Source organism: Palaemon carinicauda, chromosome 17 (assembly GCF_036898095.1).
Source record: "Palaemon carinicauda isolate YSFRI2023 chromosome 17, ASM3689809v2, whole genome shotgun sequence".
Taxonomy (NCBI): domain Eukaryota; kingdom Metazoa; phylum Arthropoda; class Malacostraca; order Decapoda; family Palaemonidae; genus Palaemon; species Palaemon carinicauda.
In genome coordinates, this window is record NC_090741.1 from 281,154 (window position 1) to 286,419 (window position 5,266).

Genomic DNA, 5,266 nt, shown 5'->3' on the forward strand with positions numbered 1-5,266 from the left:
AGATGGTATGGGCACCTGATGAGGAAAGATGAGGACCACGTTAGGAGACATACTATGGAGATGGAGGTTCAGGGAAGAAGAAGAAGAGGGAGACCAAGAAAGAGATGGAGGGACTGTGTGAGAGGAGACTTACAGAAGAAAGGGATTGATGAGGCAGAAGCGCAGAATAGAAAAAGATGGAAACAGCTCATCCACAACGGCGACCCCATATAAAAATGGGAACCAGCTGGGAAGAAGATATATATATATATATATATATATATATATATATATATATATATATATATATATATATATATATATATATATATATATATATATAGATATATAGATATATATATATATATCTATCTATCTATATATATATATATATATATATATATATATATATATATGCATATATATATAGATATATATATATATATATATATATATATATATATCTATATATATACATATATATATATATATATATATATATATATATATATATATATATATATCTTCTTCTTCCCAGCTGGTTCCCATTTTTATATGAGGTCGCCGTTGCGGATGAGCTGTTTCCATCTTTTTCTATTCTGCGCTTCTGCCTCATCAATCCCTTTCTTCTGTAAGTCTCCTCTCACACAGTCCCTCCATCTCTTTCTTGGTCTCCCTCTTCTTCTTCTTCCCTGAACCTCCATCTCCATAGTATGGGGGGGGGGGGGGTGGCATTCAATATTTTTTCATTTATATTTTTTTCGGAAAGAGGGACAAATTGTTACCAACACAGCTTTCGAACAACTAACTTTATTTAGCGCCAAGACAGGTTATTATCCTAATGGGTCATATTAAAGATACACTTATATGTTTACGCTCAACGGTTATTGTCAGTAAGGAGGACATTAGTATAAAAAATGTTTAACATAAGAACGAAGTAATAAAAGAGTTGAAATTAGCTCGTTACATCCAATAGTTTTTGATGTTGTTCGATGAACCCCCTTTTTTTCAAAATATTTGAAAAATTTCCTCTGAATATCAATCAGAGAATTTTCTGATCAAGGATGTTTGTTTGAAAGATTCCTTTAAAGTTTCATCATTCCTGCATAATTTCGTCATTTTCTGAAGTTATTGTTTATCCAAATGGGGTCCAAGCTCTCCTTTATTCATTACAGAAGAAAATGTCCTAAACACTTCGTTGCCAATCTAAGAATCATTCAAATTAGCCAAAGAAGACATAGGTTAGCCATGCTTCTTTAATTGTAGGCGTGTATCTTGGTAAACATGCATTACTAATGTAGTCACATTTCAAAAACCGTAAATTGAAAAAAAAAAAAAAAAAAAAAGAAAAAAAAAAAACATCGTTTTTAAGAACTTTTATCTTTTGATAATGATGCATGAGGATTTTAAGGCTTTCCATAAGCTACTTTTCGTTGTTACCATTACAATAATAAATATATATGTAAGAACTGATATGAAAAATGTATTTGTATGTCTAAAAATCTAAGATAATATAATCATAAATAGCTATTTTAATGAGAGAGAGAGAGAGAGAGAGAGAGAGAGAGAGAGAGAGAGAGAGAGAGAGAGAGAGAGAGAGAGAGAGAGAGAGAGAGAGAGAGACCGATTTTTTTTTTAATCAATTTATTGCGCCCATTGGCGTTAGACATTGGAGTACATGGTAATACAGTAATATTGTTTACATCTACATTTGAATTAAGTTATGCCAAAAAATAAGAAATAATAATGTTTATACAGACATTTAAGTTCATATCAAAACAATATTGTTTACATCTACAGTACATAAGGAATACAAAATAAAGTATAGACAGACATTTTGTACATATTAGAAATATTGTTGTTCATTTCTATATATCAAAGGTTATACAAATGAATTTATATGGAATACAAATTAAATTTAGTTTGATTTCGTAGGTAAGTTGTGCCTATCTTTAGTTAATATTACAAAACAGTTGATATTCAGTATCCACCAAAGTGAGGATGGCGTATGAGGATCTCATCGAGCAAATTATTATCTGTCAATAGTTTTTTACATGTATCAACTACTTTGAGTCTTCGGGGTAATATGTCACTAACAAGTGGACATTCCAGGCAATAGTGTTCCAGGGTGTTGGCGTTGGGTGGGTCACATAGCATTCAGGAGGAGAAATGAGGAACTCCATCTTGCTCAGCCACCTGCCAAACTGGTCGCCAACCGAGCCGAAGACACGCATAAACCACGTTATTTTGACGAACCATGAGTCCACTGCAGCGATACTTGTGTTGGTGAGGAAAGAAGTGATCATAATGCTGTATTGATGCACTGGTGGCTCTGTCGGCATTACTGCGATGATGGGTAGGTGAGCGAGCAGCTTGGCGCACCATTTTTCTGCAGCACAAGAGAGATGGAGTGGGAGCATCAGCATCTGAAGGATCCAGTTGACAAGCAGCCTTTGCGAGATGGTCAATGGTGTTGTTAGCCAGAAGACCCACGTGAGAGGGAATCCATAGGAAGTGCACTACCAGTGAACTCATGTTGGCCATGTCTAGTTCCCTATGTATTTGTGTAACCAGGGGCTGGTATGCTGGCTTATGTGATGAAAGGGCTTGGAGTGCTAGTTGCGGGTCGCAGATGATTAAGCCGTTGTTTCTGGTCCGTGTGATTAAAGTAACTGCATCTATAAGTCCATGTAGTTCACAATACGTGGAGCTTAATGACTTTGGTAGGCGACGGCCTGTCCAGCCCTCTAGCAGGGATTCCAAAGTGGGGGAGAAAACAGCACATGCAGCACTGCCATCCTGCTGTAGGGAGCCGTCTGTGTAGAGGTGATGGGCTACACTGAGGGACGAGGATAGTCTGCCGATGGCCTCCAATGCACGTTGTTGTTGAAGTTGAGGCAAGTCAGTCCTAGAGACTGGAGTGTAAGAGATTGCCGGCACAGGAGTCTGCCAGGGTGCAAGGCCATGATCCACGTTCTCTGCTACGATGTTGATGTCAAGCCTCCGAATGCTTGAACGGACAGTACTAACTAGTGTACGTCCCCCCTGGCGTAGTTGTGGACGAGGTGCATCTAGATCGAGAGAAGTTCTGATGATGTTTGAATAGTGAGGAGAGAGGTGAGGGTAATACAGGCATTTGATACTGAAGTAGGTGACAGTGGAGTATATTCTCTCAACAAGTGGAGGGAGACGGAGTTCGTGTTGCATGTTTACAATTCTAGTGGATGCTGAACAACCTAGAATAAATCTCATTGCTTGGTTCTGGAATTTCTCAAGCGGCTGTAGAGTTGATCTGGAGAGTTGACATAATGCAGGGGAAAGATAATCTATCACTGAGCGGATGAAAGCAATATATATGGTTCTGGCAACTGGGATAGATACTCCTACAGAATAATTAGTAAGCCACTTGAGAGGAGTCAGGCGTCGCTGTAACCGTCCCAGCAGATCTTGAACAATGGGATGTACTCTCAGTCTTGCTGGAATGGATTGTGTAATTCGCACTGGTGCTCCCAAATAGATATATTGTGTGCATAAAGGTACAACATTGTTCCCCACTATAAATTCTGGTAGATTCCTTGCTGACCTTGGGGAGAAGATTCTACATTTTCCAGGGGAGATGATAAAGCCACAGGAGGATGCTGATTCATAGAAGGAGAAAGGAAGCATTGCAAGTGATCCGGAGATGTTGAGTGAATGCAAATATCGTCCGCGTAGCAAGTGATGGTTGTGTTATCAGTATTAGGAAGCAAGGAGAGAAGGCGATGAAGGAGAATATCAAATAAAAATTGACTAAGTACTCCCCCTTGTGGAGTACCAAGTTCAATTTCCTTTGCAGTGCTCAATACTCCCTTAAACAGCACACGAGGGACTCTATTTCGAAGATATCCACGTATCCACCTCAAAAGGTTTCTGTTGATTCCAAAATCAATAAGCTGGTCTAAAATAATGAGAGAGAGAGAGAGAGAGAGAGAGAGAGAGAGAGAGAGAGAGAGAGAGAGAGAGAGAGAGAGAGAGAGAGACGTCTTTCTACTGAGTTAATAAGATTTTGGTAATATTCAAATTATCTTCAATTTTTATCATTTAATTTGTAACACGTTTCATATGTCCAATCTTTCATACTTTTTCGTTGAATTTTATCAACTTTAAGTAAAAGTAATCAGATTAAAGGCTTTCATCGTTTCTGTATGTTGAATATTTTGAAAATAAATTTCTTCCAAAAAATCAAACAATTTCATTATAAACTTCTCTCTCTTTTGTACAAATAGCTTACATGTGAAGTGTCATTTGCCAAGAGGAATTCAGACTTATTGATATATGTCAACCTTCTTACAATTATACTTTAGTTTTGTTAACATCCAGCTTTATGCCCGATAATTTGCACCTTGCACTAGTTTTAGCTAGATCTATATCAAGGGATTCAGAAACCCCAGATCTACATTCAGGCTATGGAATTAATGTTAAGATAATAGCATCATATAGTATATATTATGAAGAGTGATGGGCAAAGAACAATACCCTGGGCAACACCAGATTTGATATCCCTATACGCACTATGGTGACCATCAACAACTCTTTGCGAGTTATTAATTAAAAATTCAATAATAATGATAAGAAATGACCAACCCACTCCCAACTGTTTGAGTTTGAAAACAATAGCCTCATGGTTAAAACGGTCAAATGCAGTACTAAAAATAAAGGCCATTCATACAAACTTCCTGTCCACAATCAAGAGATCTCTTCAAAGCATTGGAGATTGTAAGAAGGTCATGATCATGTTCCAAGGCCTATAAGAAAGCTAAATTGCAAACTAGGAAACACATGATTACCTTCAGCAAACCCATATGGATGTTTTGTCCAAAGACGTTAAAAAAATTTAGACAATATGGTGGTTATGGAAATTGGGTCGTAATCATGTGAACCTGAGCTACCACAAATGCATTTATGTGATGAAGTAATATTTCCCATTCTCCAACAAATGCTAAAAGAACACCTTCTTGCTAACTTCCACAAAATAACAGAGAAATTAGGAGCTAGGAAATCTGCAGTTACTATATAAAATAAAGGAAAAATACTATTTTGGTCTGCATCTCCATAAGCATCAAGTCCATCAAGACAATTTTAATAATAATTATTATTATTATTATTATTATTATTATTATTATTATTATTATTATTATCATTATTATTATTATTATTCATCATTATTATTATTATTATTATTATTATTATTATTATTATTATTTATTATTTTTGAATGCTAAGCTACAACCCTAGTTGGAAAAGCAGG

At 36.3% G+C, this 5,266-nt stretch overlaps 1 pseudogene; it reads right to left on the reverse strand.

The window, feature by feature from the left end:
* Positions 1-2,042: 2,042 nt before the first annotated feature.
* On the reverse strand, positions 2,043-4,820 carry LOC137655986 (uncharacterized; annotated as a pseudogene).
* Positions 4,821-5,266: the final 446 nt, after the last annotated feature.